We start from the raw sequence: 17,359 nt of genomic DNA on the forward strand, positions 1-17,359 counted from the left end.
TCTGACCCTAGAAACTATGAAACTATGAAACTATGAAAATTAATATGGCTGATTTTACTTAAATGCCCAATTTTATAAATCTGCATCAGGCTGAAAGGGCACAAAGACTTCAAGGAGTAGAAACTGATGCATTTTTCTTTTCCCAACTGAAAAGAGGCCAAAGACTTAAGGGGTGAAAAATCCCATGTCCCTCCACCCCCAAATTAATTTCCTATGGATGGGATGATGATCCAGGTCTGTTGTCCCTCTTGTTCATGAAGTGTGCAGGGATTCTTTGTGATCCAGACTGAGATGTTTGCCTCATGACTAGCCCCTTCCTGAATCCTCCCACCTCTGACCTTTAGAGGTACAAAATCGCAAACTGAATCCAAGATTTGGGAAGCTGTTATTTATACGCTTTAGAGGAGGGGTTGCAGAATGCAGGGAATGCAAAACAATAATTCATTAGAGATAGTAAATGAGTGTCTCTCTGAAACAAAACGTACTGGTGTGTAGCTGTTCTGCATCCAGGACTGTAACTTTCTTAACTGAGAAGGAAACACCATGTTACTGAATCATGATTCTAGTATGAGTCTTGTGATTCCTCGCTCCTGGGGTCATGTTGCTACGTGAGAACCTCAGCTTTCATTAAAAAAGAAAAAGGGGATTTGGTCCCCAGGATCCAAAGAGAAGTCTGAAAATGAGGACCCTAATTACTCAAAAACCAGGAGAAAAAGAAAAGAAACCCAGAACATTATTTTTTGTTTTTTTTTTTAAACTCATCATTTTTAAGCTAATCACTTAATTTTTGTATCCTGTCTCTTGATCTTTGAATGCTTGGGGTTGGCAGAACTTTGAGCAAAGTGGCTAATTGTCATCATTCATCAACTATTCATTGGTAGAACACTAATTATTTCAGCCCCCTGCCCTCAATCAAGGGCCAGACCCTAGAATCCCATATTATTCACTATACATTTACTCTGTACATTACGGAAATACCCTGATCAGGACTTAAGCAGCTTCATTTACATATTGACTGTATTAGGCTTGATTTTTCAAAAGTGCTGAGCACCTGCAGCTCATTTTGACTTCAAGCAAATGATGAATTATAATGTACTTTTGCAACATGAACTGTGCATGATGTAGGTGGCAAACAAAAGGCTAAGAAACACATTGGCCTTCAGTTTCTTTTCTGTTAAACTGAAAATAAGCACCCAAAGGAGCTGTACTATCCACAAGTTACCAGGTCTGTTCTGTGAGATGTACTAAATATTTCCAGCTCGTTTGTTAGTCATTTCCTATTCTCCCGCCTAAACTGTCAAAAAAGAAAAAGAAAAAAAAAAGCCCCAGAGCAAACCTTAGATTGCCTTGGCTATGTGTACTTCATATTTAAAAGGTGCGGAATATAAGTGGCTTCATCCTTCAGGCTCAAGTCCCTTCACTCTATTTTACCTATACATGTCATCAGCTGCTTCTGCAGAGAGCTGTGTCGGTATAACAGAGGTAAATAATTTGCCCGGGTTCACACAGCAGTTCAGTGGCAACACGGGGAACAGAGTTAATTGGTCTTGATTTCCAGTGTCACGTTCTTTTCTGTGGACCTTTCCAACTCCACTAAGAGGCAGGCATTTTGTTTCTGGGTATCCGATTGCCTGGGATTTTTTAACAGCATTTGAGTTAGAAAAGATATGGATACAGAATTCCCCCACAGGATTCCTCTGCTCTCTTTCTAACATCCGTACTCAGTCACATATGCTGTATTTGCATAAAATGCCAGTAGTTTTCTGCTTGGACATACAATGGCAATTATGGACACTGTTGTCAAGTGAAAACAAAGACCACTTCCTCAGTCCCAAGGAGCACCAAGATGGGCAGGAAACTGAATAACCGTTATAGGAAATCAACGCTAATGAATCCTTCTCTGTTTCTTCACCCCTACCTCCACCAGTGCACTTCCAACACCGTCTGGAGGATGCCCAGAAAGCACCAGGTCTAGCTACTGACTTAAGCTCTTATTGCCATGCACAATACTGAATCTGAAACCAAAGCAAAAGCCTAAACATGAAAGAGCCTTTGCTGGGCCCAGGTGAATTTTGGATCGGACCCGATTGTAATGTCCCCTCATCTTGTGAATAGGCCGAACCAAAATGTCAGTCTTGAAAACCCTTGAAGTTTGGAGATTTTTCTGATCTGAATCCAAATTCTGTAGCTGGGACCTGTTTCTAGCATTTCAAACTATGTTTGTTCCAGTTAAAGGTATGGTTTTAATTTCAATCTCTGCCTGTTTCTAATATGAGATGGAGTCTGTAGCTGATAGGTAGCTCATGTTGAAATGTCAAAGACAAAGTGGTCATAACAGCAATACTATCTACTTATCTACTATTTTCATCTCAAGATTTCAAAGAACTTTGCAAAGGTAATTAACATTATTAGAGATGGGGAAACTGAGGCACAACAGGGTTAAACCGACTTTTCCAAGGTTGCACTGCAAGAACAGAATGAAAGGACGTGCACTTGTTTGCTTTGCCCTAAAATTGGATAGTGCTGCTATTTGCTAAAGCAAATTCCTAAAAGAAATAAAAATGGTGATTGTTAACAAAAAAATGGGGATTTTCCCATTCTCAAGTTACACTGTGTTGCAACACTATATAATTCTTCACTGCTACATCATCTAATTTCCAAAGACCTAAATGCCCCACAGTTAAGCCCCACAGCCTATCTGTGAATTAGGCACCAGTAAATATATCGAAGAGAAACTATTTTGGACATGTAATCTGCTAAATATATGGCATATATTTCATAAGTAGAAATGCTGCTTTTTAAACTTGATAAATAATGATGAAGATATCCAGTACATGCAACCCCTGAAATTAAATGCAAAGCTGAAATGAATGACATGACAAAAGCAGATGAGGTTCTTTGGGTAAATGTGGTATCTTTTATTAGACCAACTAAATAGTTGGAAAATTTTTCTTTGCATGTTTTTGGGCACAAACGCCCATCTTCAGGCATAGGGCACTTTATGCCCCAAAGCTTGTTCAACATCTCTCCCAGTTATGCAGATGATTCAATAAAAGATATGGCACAAATCCTTTCTATACTTCTGCGAAAACAGAATAGAGAAAATAAGGTCTTAATATTCCAGCAAAAGTATCTTTTCCCTTGAGTGTCGTATTACACAGATAATGTAATTGGGCTTTCATTATTCTGGAAGTTATTCTTAATGATAACGGGTAGCAAGTCTTTAGAAGAAATATGAAACTCCCGGTAATGTCATTTTAAACTACAACATATTAAAACAATTGAATTTTATAGCAACATCAATAAAAAATATTTTGCATATATGTTTCCTTTTTTCCATGTATCTCGGAAAGATTTATGAGCATTAATTAAATAAACCTCTTACCACCCACATGAGAGAGATTGATGTGCCCATTTGAGAAGCGGGCAAGTTGAGGCACCAAAAGGTTACATAACTTGCTAAACGCAGTGTTGCAAAACAAGGACTGGAAGCAAGGAATCCTGCATCAAAGTCTCCTGTCCTTGTGTGTAGACCATATGACCCCTCTAGCAATAAGAAAAGAAAGAATAAGATGAAGAAAAATATATTAAAGCCACCAGGCTTGCCACAAAGCCTGGCACTTACTAGAAATTTAAACACAGAGAGTTCGTGTGTATTAGATGATGAATGTAGGCAGGTGTTTAACATAATGTTGAAGAAACGTTTTAAAACCAGGATGAAATATGAACCAGTAAAAAACAAATTAAACAACAGAGAGGGAGAACACCCTTCTGGAGCAGATTTTTTTTGTTATACAACTGATATAAGATTTTGATATCATTAATTTTTATATCAAAGGATCTCTTCTATGCTGCTGTAATTGTGTGGCATAACAGTTGTTTAAAAGACATATTAACACCTGGCTTGAAGTCGAGTGCTGTGCTCCAGAAGGACATGGGCTTTGCAGTTTTTAGGCTGGCAGCCCCTCATGTGTGTTGAAAATCACAGCCCTGAATGTGAGCTGAAGGTAGTTGTGCTTTTGCACCCCCTGGTGACTGGTTACAGGATGGCCCATCATCCTCTGGCAGAGTAAAGGTCCAGTCCTACAAGCCCCGTGTCCTTACACCTTGAAGGAGAGATTTTACACTTTGTTTCTAAGAGAGAAAATTGATTTTCCCAGTTCAGGGCTGCTGCAGCAGATGGTTTGGCTCCTGGAATAAATTAGCCAGACTGTGGAGTTGCCTGAATTGTTGCAGCCTGTCCCCAGGTGCCTGAGGGTGGCAGCGGTTCCTGGAATCCCCACCGTGCTATGTCCTGTGCCCTTGCCTTTGCTATACCATACCTTTCCCTTCTGGCCCTGCCCATGTGTTGGGGATCTCCTAGGGGAGCATAACCCTCTGCTAGGAGAACTCTCCCCTGGCAAAATCTGGTTCTCTAATGGCTCTTTTATGCTGTTACAGCAAAGGGGGTGCACCTTCATGGGCAATTAATGCAAAGCTTATTGCTTCTGGGTGTGCCATTTGAACTTGTGCCCAGGACTGTAGCACACTGAGCTGGGCTGGAGCAGCCCTGGCTGGCAGGGGGCCTAGGTGGGGGTCAGCCTGGGGTGCTCCCCACAACTCATTGTGCTGCGGAGGGGCTGGCTGGGGCATGAGGTTGCTCCAGTGTAGGGCTTGCTGGCAGAAAGCTCCTGTCCTGAAGCACCCTTGTGCCTCAGACGGCTGGGGCAGCATCTACATGTGCACTCCTGCAGAGTAAAAAAAACTGCAGCAGGATAGTACTTGTAAACACAAATACTATCCTGCTGTGGAGTTGATTCATTTACTTGAGCCTAAGAGGGGCACACATATAGACGCAGTGTTTACTGGGTGCATCTACACATGCCCCCGACTGTGCAGTTATTACTGCGCAGTCCTGGCTGCGCACAGGTCCTTTCCGACCCTACTGCACAGTAGCAACAAGCTATATAGCATCTTGTGTAGACGCGCCCTCTAAGGAGCTAATCAGTCTACTCTGCAGTAGACATTTTGTGTAGATGCGCCCAGAAAAGAAACTATTAATCAAAGTGAAATGAATCCCTCTGTAGGCATTTTACGGGAGATTTAAGTGATTCATAAGCCTTGTATTAACTTTCTGTGTAGGGGTGGTTTCACCTTCCACTGAAGAGGGCATGACGCTATTTATCCTAAGCAGGGACTACCTATGGGAATAGATGTCCATCAGCATGGTCCCAAAAGATCTGCTCTTGGGGGTTGTGTGCCCTGGGGGGGAACCCTTTGCATTTCTGAAGAGGCCAGCTGTGCTTCAGCTCCCATTGAAGTCAGGGTGAGACCCCACAAGAGGCAGGTTTGGCTTGAAGGGAATTGCACAAATAGGAGGAGGAAACTTGAATGAAGTTTGTCTACCTGGAGACTCCATTACATTGCACGTGTAAAGGGATAGTTGGAGGTTAGAAACAGTTAGATACTCTATTATCATATTAGTAAAACTATAAGAAGCCCAGGAGGTTCACTCTGCCAACTGCAGGACAGAAACAGTCAAACACCTGATAAACATAGCATGGGGATTTACGTTGAAATCTTGGAAAAGGGAAACGGTGTATTCATACAGATAAAGCTGGCAGCTCTACAGCAGTGGAAATAGTATTAATGTGGTTTGAGGAGCTTTTTGCCTCATGGCAGATGATTTAATCAGGGGATTTTTTTTTTTAAATAAAAAAAGGAAAAGTAGAATAGAGATATGTAGGCAATTAAATATGGGAATTCATTTTTTTTTGTTATTAATGTAAACGTTCTGTTAGTTGAAACCTGAGTCATTCGTAAAGTTGTAAAAATAAGGTCATACATGTTCAGATTGAGTGTGTGGGAGCAATACGGTATGAATGGTTTTTCAGTATTCTACAGTGATGGTTCAAATGATCCCAGCCCCTCAGTAGTGCTATTGCTGCTTTTGGAGCAATCGTGATAGGCAAATTTTATTTTTTATTTATTCTTTTGTGTGTTTTCAACTCCACATGCAGTATTTTACCGATCCGGAGAGAAGTGGCCTAAACAGAATAAGTTGAATTATGAACAGGTGCTTTTGCAGAGCCCTGTCAAACATGGGCAAGTTGGTTTTTAGGGCTTTGCAGTCTTAAGAGAAGTTGTAGGGTGCACAGGCTCCTATCTGCCAGGGAGATCTCATGGCTTGAGATCCTCACACTGCTTCAGCCAGCCTGAGCCAGATTCAACTTGAAACGCAGCAAATCATAAGTTACTCCCTGCTGGTTTGCAATCTTGACAGGAAAGTTGGTTGTTAGGTCCTGACCCCACTCCCATTAAAACCAGTGGAAGTTTGTTTCCATTGAAGTCCATGACAAAACTCCCCCTGGCTTTAGGGGTAGCCAGATTAGGCCCGGCGTGATTTTATCTAAAGCATTTGGCCTGAGGCAGAAAGACAGGGGCTCTTTGAAAATGACAATTTGTGGTTTTGGAGAGGTCATTAACATATTTGTCACTGGGGGAGAGGATAAATAAGCAACTTGAAAAGAAAGATAGATATTAATTATGCTTCAGACATCACTGCTGTTCACTGATGACATACTGTAACTCTGCAGATGACTATAATTTGTGAAGTGAACCCAACCAGAAGGAGACTTTGCAACAAGCTGAGCAATTAGTTCTTCCTGAGTTGCAAGAGTGACATCATGTGTGCAAAGCTTGCCTTAGTCCTCACTAGCAATACTGATTTATTCTGCCTGTAGGGTCACCATTAACTGTTAAGGTACTGAATGGACATGCATCTGGCTGGGGTCATCTGACCACAGCACTCTTTCCTGCCCAGGCAGGGGGTCAGGCTCGATGATCTGTTGAGGTCCCTTCCGACCCAAGCACCTCTGAATCCCTAGCATCTATAAATCACATTTCTGATGGACCTGTTTAGCACCCAAAGTTCGATGATTGCATAGCCTAAAGTGCAGATGAAAAAAACTTCAGTACTGCTTTAAAATATTCACAAGAAAGGATAGGAACAAAAACATTCAAATTCATCTATCTGATTTTACACCACCTTACTGGTATGCAGAATACTTAATGACTTATAAAGATTTAAGTATGTGGTCTTAGACAGTGCTTTGAAAACTTGATATGCTACTGTTTTCACTAATTAATGGTCTGGCCCTATAAATTCAAAATATTATTATTAGGAAGCACCTGTTGGAAATGCTCCGTTGATGCTTTTATGGAACCTTATTTAGACTTCCACTAAAATAAGGAAGATGGTCAGGAAAAGTGAGATTACTTCATGCTGCTATCAGGTGGGTATACGATAGGTTCAGGAAAGCCTTATAGACTGGGTTATTTAGAATTAGCACAAGATGATGAATCAACTGTTTCCTGCATCAGTGGAGGCATAAACCAAGGCCTTGATCAAGTAAAGAAATGATGTTCGCACTTGAATTTAAGCTGATACATGGTCTCATTTGAAATGAATGACAACTCGCTGCTGAATTACATCTCGTGCTCCTGTGCCTCTGCTAGCCCATTGGCCAAATGATTTTCGTGAGGATTTTTCAGCTCTGTTGTCTATGTTGTTTAAAATCCAGGGTATGCAAATTGTTTTGTTATGGTTATTAACATTGTTACTAGACTGGAGAAAAGGAAAATACATTGGTGGGCTTGGCTTCATAATGATGTTCTCAAGCAGTGAAAAAGCTCCCTGGTTGTTCCTTCATACCACAATTTTCCTGTAAATGCAAAGTTAATTTGGCACCACTATAATTTATTTTAAATGACAGAAGTGCTTTAGAAAGAAAGAGGGATGGGCATAATGAGCTTTGGGGTTCATAAGTATACAGAATGGGAATCTAATGGGCTAGCTCAACGGTAGTTAGTTTGAGACCCATAGCTTATATAAGCAGATATCTACCACTGCAGCACAAGAACTGCTCAGACCCCAGAGGTGTAAATCCGTTCCGCTTTTCGTTTTCTGTCAGTAGTTCTGGTCCTGTGAAGCAACTCGCAGGACTTAGAGCTTGTATTGAAATCGTATAGAAATTAGTAGAAAGGTTCACATTGGCTTCAGTGGGAGGTGGATCAAGCTCATACTTATTTTCTGTCGACCCTCAATCTCCTTCACGTTCCAGAATGAGTTTCTTAGTGTACAGTAGAAAGGCAACTATCTGGATACCAATGATCCGAACTGTTCGGTTAATCTCAGCACGTTACCAAACTGCATCTTGTATGGCACAAGGTTGAGCCATGGCCATTAAAGGATAGAGAATTGTTTTAAACCCTGAGGAAAAAAAAAGAAAGATGGATAAACTGCAAACAGGTTGTATATATGTCTGTAAAGCTATGCGTGGACATATACGAGCAATGTGCTTCATTAATCAAAAGGGTTGATTCTTTACCAATGAGTTGTGGTCCAGTTAGTTCAGACAATTGACTCCTGGCTGTACTTTAGTGTGCCTACCTGTCTTGAAATGACTTATTCCTAATTTTGGTTCGTACCCATCCAGCCAGAACCTTTCTTACAAATTTATACTAATGCCCAGGAAGATTTAACACTGGAACCTTTGAAAAAGAAATAAGCTGTTCTCTGAAAGCAGCAGAACAGCAGAGCAAAGTAGAAGCTCAGCTCCAAAGTTTACTTAATGTTTAAAAGGTGCAGAACATAGGTGACTTCATCCTTCAAGCTCAAGTGCCTTCATCCTAGTGAATGACCAATATCAAGTACCAAAGGAACTGCTGTTTCTGTGTTCCCGGGTTGTGTATTGTGATCTGTTTTGTCCCCTTAAAAAAGTATGTGGCCTCGAAACTGTACCCAGAAGGTGCAAACCAGTGAAGGATAGAATCTGGAAGTGTAGGCATGATCCCGTCCCTGCTCTCCAGGCCTGTATCTTGGACTGTCATGTGACAATCAGTGGTATGGGAAATCATGTTGCCTTCTAATCACTGGCCATGGAGGATGTTAAAAGTGGCATTTTCAGAACTGAAATTCCCGCGTATATTCCTGTTTACCACCAGGTCCATGTGGCCATTACAAAGTCATGATAGCATGTATGAAGATAAATCGTTTCTAGCTTTGCATGACAGAGCTCCCCTGGGCTGAGCACGGGAGTGGTTGAAGATAAATTGAGACATACAACAGTGATAAAAGAGACAGGCAGGGGCCAAAGCTTTGGTGAGAGGGAAAACAAGGTGAGACCCATGTGAAATGTATTGGAATCTCATTCCTCATGCTCAGCTGCAGGTAATTTTCTCTTACCTGAAAAACTGGGGCTGTTAACATAAGGCTGGCAAGTGTCTCTATTTGTAGCTGCCAGTCTGGCCAGGGATGTAAGAGGAGAAACCATTGCTTGCCATGCTGTTGACTAAAAGAAAGAGCAAAGAACACTAGCATGAACTCTCCTTTGGGGTTATGGGCTCTGTAATACATACGCAGCAAGGCTGAACAAGTTTATCTCCTACAGAGCCAGAATCTGCTTGCTTCATGGATCATTGTGGTTGAATTACTCCTCTGGCAATGTACCCTTGGGCTCAGGTTTAACAATGTAAAGCTGGTGGAGGGCTGGCTTAAATTACATAAAGCATGGGTTTGATTAATTCCTACCTTTCAAGGGCAAGAAAGGGCAAAACTTGGTCTTTACTGAATGTTCCACCTCTTCCCCCATGCTCCCCAACTCTCCCACCACATGCACAATGTTAGCTGAGCTGGGCTGTTTCTCCCCATTCTGGATCGGAGAGTTTGGCCATTGTATACTCGAAAACATTGCACTATGTTATTTATTTAAAATTAAACAAAAAAGGGCTACAGCAGCTTTTAGTAGGAACATAATGAAGCTTTTACTCTACAAAAGAATCAGCACATAAACAAAATAACCCTGTCCCTAACCTCATCAGACAAAACAGACATCCCCCATCCCAGTGCACCTTACTGTATATCCAAACTGCATTTGAAAGACCTAAAGAGGATTTCTCTCTCTCTTTCTCACTCTGTCTCACACACACCCCATCACCCTCCGCACAGAGTTAGTACCAGAAAGAATCAACTTGGTGGTTTTTAATGAGAATGCTGCTTCATAGCTCTAATGACCAACAGCTGGAAAAATGCATGCTTTCCTCCTTCATCATCTCTAGACTTATTTGAAAGATTTTTGTTTTGTGGCTTTACTGGGTGACTTTCCTGATGATCTGATTTAAAAAGTCATTTAATTTCTTCTAAGACCACAGTGGTTACCATAGAAATATGTTAGCTGCAAAACAAGGAATAATTAGTTTATGTTTGTTCCTTTGTGTCTCTTAATTTCTTCCATTCAGGATTTTAAGCATATAATTAAAGGGATTATTCAGCTTTGTGATTTTTTCCCCCCTATAAATTCATTTAAAGACTAAACTCTGATGTCTGCAAAGCATAAGTAATAATGATTATATATGGTAATCAGTACAACCTGTTTGTCCACATAACAGAAGATAGCGTGTTTGCTATTGAAATACTGGAATTTGAACTAGTGAATAATCTTAGATTTTGGTGATTGAAACATTTTGAGTTATCTTTTACTGTATTGGTACTTTTATCTAATTATCCTTAACAAAGCATCATTTACCAGTTACATATTGTTAACAGGGGACAAAATATTTAGCAATATTTTTAAATATGTGGTCAGTTTAGGAATGCAAACCTGGTCCAGTTAGTAAATGTGTTTTGTCTTTTATAGGATTTCTCAAAGGCATTAGGGACCTCTTATTGCCATTGAAGTCCAGGTGCCTTTCATGGTGAAGGATTGAGCCCCATTGGCTTACAATAGGACTTTGCTTCTACGTCACTTAGAATTAGATTCACAAAAAGATGTAGGTATCTAAAATGAGCATTAGGTGCCTACGTTCAAAATGTGGATCCTCAGAACTCTTGTCTGCTGCCTAACCTTGGAGGTGCCCATAGTGTGGTGGCACATAGGGTTTTCAATTCAAATGACAACAGCTCCTAAAGTTCTGCTTTTTCACATACCCCCAAGCACTTCAGTGCGGGCAGGGACAATCTCACATCAAGCTTTATAAAGTAGGCATTATTCTACCTGCCTTACCCAAGGAGCTCCTTTAGGTAGAAAATCTCAGAGGATGCTTCCCAGATTAAGTTTTGCACAAAATGTAGAAGCAACTTTCCTTCAAAACACAAGTAGGAGAGGAGGTGGGATGCCAACTTCCATAAATGAGTCAGAGTACTCACTCTTCCTTGGTATGGGAGATGGGTTCAGTTCCTTCCTTTACATGAGGGGAATTCAAGTCCATCTCCCATCAGAGTGTAATCCTCACACTGCTCAAAATCAGACCACTTATTTAAATATCAAAATAGGGATTTAGATGCTGTGGCAGAGCACTCAGGTGCCCTGCGCCTGAAAGCAGAAAGGGCTCGGGAGAGACCCCTGGTGGCGAGAAGGGGGAGGCTCAGCTGCCAGTCACCAGGGCAGCACAGATGCTGGTTGCTAGGGCATCCCCTGGTTGCTGCCATGGGTTGGAGTATTTCCTGGTAGGGATCAAAATGTTGTTTTGACTGGATGGTTTAGTTTTATGTTATAGCCCAGGGGCTTTGTGTTTTTGTGTTTGCTGTTTGACCAGAGGACCAGGTGAGGCTATTAGGGGTTGGAGGAGGCCTCATAGGGACTCCACGGTAGCATGGGGATCCTGGTGCCAGTGAGGGCGCAGCATTTGGGGTGCCTTGGCCCCAGCCTCAGAGCGAGGGGGGCAGTGATGAGCCCGGAAAGAAGGCCGCGAGGAGCGAGGAGCCCCAGAGTTAAGGGGGGCAACGAGGAGCCCCAGAGTCGAGGTGGCAGCGAGGAGCCCCTGAGAAAGAAGGCAAGGACCACATTAGTACCATCTGCGAGGCTTGGGCTGCGGTGTAAGGGTGGAAAAGGAGCTGCAGACAGTGCCCCGTGGCACCGGGGTGCATAAAGTGGGCAGCCTCCCGCTAATTACATCAGTCAATTAATCAGTTAAGATCAAGGCATGGCAGGTGAGTAAGCAGGCGGTTGGCCCATAACAGGAGGGCGGAGCCACCAATAGAAAGGCTCTAGTAGAGATACTCCTGTCACAGATGCTTATTTGTACATAGCGCAACTGAAATTTTGACCATAGGTGCCTGGCAACATACGTCTCAATCTGAACATCAACATGAAGAATTGGAATGAGGCTCCATGAGCTAAGGGACCAAGTACTAAATAATTGGTTGTATGGACAGCTGAGGTCTCCACTTCTTGGCTACAGTTAAATAGCATTCGTCTTGTGCAAATCTAATCAAATGGCATTGGTCTGGGGCAAATCTAATCTGCACAAAGACTGCATATGGGCAAACATGCTGGACCTCATTTTCAAATATTCTTAATTGGTCAGCTCATATGTGGTGTCCACTTTGGCACATGCTCACACTTGGAGAAACTGCACCTGGTGACCTCCTTTATGCTTCTATGTGGCTTCATAACCTGATGGGAAACTTCTGGAGCTGGCTTGAGAATATGATTCTCTGGCCATTTCTGTCCCTTAGAGCAACAACACATTTCTTTGTACCAGTGTGATCTCTCTTATAGATCATTTGCCTGCTCTGGCAGACTCAGTTAATCAAGTCTGCTCTGACACACTGGAATTCAAACACATCGGAGCAGCCTCCGTGCTCGTGTATAGGCACCCAGAGGTACTAGATTTAATGCGCATTAACTAAAGTGCATAAATGCACTTGTAGATGTGCCCTCAGTGTTTGGAAAATGGTAAGGACATCCAGGTCTACTTTAGAACATCCTGTTTAATTCCATTCTCCACAGTTATGAATTGATTACATTGCATGCTATCATGAAGAGTACTAAGAAAGTACAAATAATCCTGGTCAATGAGATAAGAAGAGCAACTCTCCTAGTTATGACTGTATTGAATCATAAATGTGAAAAGCAGAAGGTTTTCATAACAGATGCACTTAATCCCAATACAGTGCCTGCTATTAACCTCTGAGTGCCTTACAATGAATAGTCAGAATTATGCCAGTTCTTATGCATTTGAATATAAGTGGACTGATCTGTAAGTATATGAGAAATGAAGACTAGATTCCTTCTGAAGAGGCCCCTTTAGGGTCTTGTTGTCCAGTGCTACTGACAATGGCCAAGTCAGGGAAGAACAGTAATGATATTACAGACCAGTGGCTTCAATTCCTGGAACTATTTGTAACTGGTTTAGGAAACGTTTCTGAGGACACACGTTTATCACAGTGTAGGTCAGGTCAAGACCATTGCATCATTTGTCTCCTAGAGGTGAACTTCATTTGAACCCTTTAAACAATCCTTGGCATCATAGAGATGACCTGCAGTGGCATGTGTTGCTCAGGAATTAGTTTTTTTCAGGGTTTAGCATCTGGCAATTATCTCACCATTGTGGTCTGTTCTTATTGCTACATTTGATGTGGCAGCTGTTGATTCTCGGAGTATTGCTGCCAACATTTATTCTGCTGCTCACGTCACAATATGCACTGGGCAAAAGTCTTGAGGCACAGCAAAACCCTACTGGAGTCAGCAGAGTCTCATCAGGGATCAGCATGGCCATATGGCACTGAACAATAGTGTCCCCAAATTGAGTGTGAGCCTGCATTGCACTTTTCCATGATGCAGTCAGATGGAAATAGAATGATGGATATTGTTGCTGGAAAGAAATTAGTAAGTCACATATATCACCTCCCTGCACCACAAACGCTTCTCCTTACTGAATACTTATTAGTGCTTCATCTTGCTTGCTTTTGAACATTTTCAGTGAAAGATATTTTGCAAATGACCCTTTTGCCCCTAGACTTTTCCATATTCTAATTTTTCTGCTCTAATTTTCTTTTCCTTACGTTGAGCCTAAATTTTTCTTTATTCAGTTACATATAATTGCTCCTAGTTATCCACCCCATCCCACCCTGAACCCATCCTTTCTCTCTGTGATGTTGACACCTGTCAGATATTCATTCACTGTTTCCTTTGGTCAAAGATATACATATTCAGTTCCTCTAATCTTCCCTCTTCCATCCATTCCCCCAAGCTGTTCATTATCTTGCTAGCGCTGCTCTCCTAGCCCTGTTTCTCATTTATCATTTCTGTAACTGTCTCTGAACTGCACATTCCTCACCGGGCCTTGATCAGTCCTCAGTCCACATGAACAACTTGGATGATATTGTTAGGAAATATATTGGTGTGGACAAATAAATGATACCAAGGTAAAATTGTATGTATAGGAGGGGACTTCTGTATCAGCTAATCTGAAGTAATTGTTCCATGTGTCTGCTCTATCCCGCCGTAAGCGGAAGCTAAACCAAGGTAAGGCATCCGTTGTTTCATTCAGGGGTAAGCTATTCGGTTTAGCTTCCATTTACCATGGGAAAGGGTAGGCACGCGACATTGTTACCACAGATCAGCTCAAGCATGGCAAGTTCCCACCTAGCCTTCTTAACCTTGTGTAATGTGTTCATTCATCCACACCACCTCTCTTTTTTCCATACTTTAGGTCGGTTGATTGCCAAACTGCGAAAATTAAAAAAGAAACATAAAGGAGTAGCACCTCCCCTAATATGGGGTGATATTTTGCATCACAAATGGGGAATCGAGTTTTCTACTTCATGGTCACAATTGAAAATTTATCCAAGAACGTTAAAAAAAAAAAAGAATGAATGCATGATTGAGACAGGAAGAGAGGCTCTGCTTGCCTACCAGTTTGGAGGTGCTTTGTAAAGAATATTTCAGGGCTGTAGATCTTTGTCTACGTCGTAGAAGCTGGTGGCAGGAGTTAAAGCTGCCCACCCTCAACTGTAATTGGTGTCACTGACTTGTATGTATTTTGCATCGTGTGTGTATGTTTATGACTTGCAGGGCTGCATGGAAAATAAGTATTTAGAGACAGGCTGCAAGAAAAAAGTGTGTAGAGTAAGTAAATTTTTGGACCTAAACCTTTTCCCACTGTCTGCTTAATATAACTCGGAGGTTTCAATCTGTGATGGGCCAGGCAGATTGCAGAAATATATGTTTAAGGAGTCTTTTTATAGCAAACTAATTATGTTAATACACAGAACAGAAAACAACTTTTAAAACCACTAAGTACTAGCAATAAAATATAGTGACCACCGAGTATTCCATTTCTGAAAATAGACCACCAGAGAATTACATATCATCTGTTGTGCAGACTGAACAAGCTTCTAAATGTTAGCAGACTTCAAAAGAGAAAAAGTTCAATAAAAAAATCTTTATGAAATTATCTATAAGTAAATAACATGTCAGTTAAGGGAAGAAAATTGATATATACTGACATACCCAGCAACATTTTAACAATAATAATAGGGTAGGCTACATCTGAAATGGGTAGCTTCATCCTCCTCTGGTGAAAATCAGCATAGATTATTGACATCAAGGTGAGGATTTGGCTCAGGGTATTTTAATTTCTTTGGTTTGCTCTGACGTGAAGAGCACCGTACAAATAGATGTATAATGGTTATAAGAAAAAGATGGGCATGTGTTAAGAAGAGGAATAATTGAGATACTGTACATTTAGAAAAGGAACTAATATTACAGAATAGTTCAAGGAAACTTTAATCCTACTGCCTCACTGCAAAATATGTCCATGTCACCTGTTGATTATTGTCTCCATGCTAGTGCTACACCTAGAAATAGGCATGGCTGATGTCAAAAAGGATTTCACTTACTGTCAGACAGACATGCTTTTGAATGGAGACCCCATGTTAGTGCCCAGCTGTGCTTCAATATCAGGCCTAACCTTGACATTCTTACTCGGTGTTTGCTTAGGAGCCCATGCAGTATGTTGAAAGATAGACACTAAAACTAACTACAGAAAGGGAGAGGCAAACCCAGACACACAACTAGCAATTTTGGTGTCCTGGGCAGAGATGCTGTTAAGTGCTGGAGAGTGGGCGGAGGGCTACGGGGTGGAAAACGGGTTGCTGCTGCATTACAGAGGCTCCCTGGGGGCTACCATTCTGGCCCTCTCTAATTTGGCCCCCGGGCCTCTGGAGCTCCAGTCGGCCCATCCGAGTTACATTGCTGGGCAAACTTCAGTGGAACGTTTGCCTGAATAAACACTGAATAGGGGTGAGCCCAGCTGTTCCACAGAAATGGAAGGAAGCTCGGTTGCTAGATCTCTGCTCCTCTCACCCTCGGTTCCTGTCTTATGTGGGGTGTGGAAGGCACTCCAGAAGTTTGAGGAGCCACACAAATGTGATGGACTTTATGTGTTCTCTCTTATAGATCTTTTGCACAGTACAGGCTATCAGCACATGTCTACACATGCGCTTTAATGTGCATTAGCCGATTTTAACGCACATTAAAGCGTCACTAAAAACTATGCTATTTTTTGCCCTACCTTAAATCAACCCCTCCACAGTGCAACTGCATCAGTTGCAGTGTCAGAGAATCCCCTAAAGCAGCAGGGGCCAACCTTTTCGGCAGGTATACTCCCTCCCCGAGTGCCACTCCAATCCCTTCCCATCTGCTGCTCTTCCTTCTGCTCCCTGCCCCATCAGCTGCTCTGCGCTCTGCTTCCTGTTATATACCATTGTGCTGCTTGCCCCCTTCCTGACTGGCTGTGTGCCACACACACAGGCTGCCCATGCCACTCGTGGCATGCATGCCACAGGTTGACCACCCCTGCCATGAAGCTCGGGAGCAAGAGTTGCCACTAAACTAACTTGAATCTAATATAAGGATCTAAAGCATCTAGAAAAAAATACCTTTTGAAACATTAAAAAATCCGACAGTCGTCTCAAGTTTGGTTTAGTGCTCACTTTGATCTACTTGGAGGCTCAAATTATATCTAGCTATGCAGGAGAGATGACTGAACCCATCTTGGCTAATGCTAAAGTCTCTCAAACTTTTTGAGATTGAGAGCTGGCTTTTCCAAGTTGATGTTCTGTCTAGTCAGATTAAAATGTGAGACTGTTTCCTGACTGAAAAAAAATGTATTTATTGCCAGTCTATCATGGGAGTTACTGTAACCCCTGGGGCCAAAAGACACTTCCTTCTTTCTGAGCTGGAAAAAACAGAGTTGCTGTCTCATGAGATTTCCAGCTCATAAAATCTGGCTTCTTTGCGGCTTGGTGACAGTGGTGAAGGAATCGAGAGGTTTGAAAAGAAGAAACACTCTTGAAGCTAGAGCCAAAGCCCAGTGAAGTCAATGGAAAGTCTCCTCTTGCCTTCAGTGAGGTGTGGCTCAATGCCAGGTGGATGAGTTTTGTTCAAAATATCTGAGGAGAGAGGAAGAAAACATACATATATAAAGTGCAGAAGGGCTGCTAAATTAGGAGAGGAGAGGAAATTACTTTTCTGCAAAAAACTATGGGCTGTGAAAAAAAAGTGATCTTTAGAACAATGCACAGGTGTCTTAT

Source organism: Gavialis gangeticus, unplaced genomic scaffold, assembly GCF_001723915.1.
Source record: "Gavialis gangeticus isolate Ggan-Ray unplaced genomic scaffold, GavGan_comp1, whole genome shotgun sequence".
In the NCBI taxonomy this organism is placed as follows: Eukaryota; Metazoa; Chordata; order Crocodylia; family Gavialidae; genus Gavialis; species Gavialis gangeticus.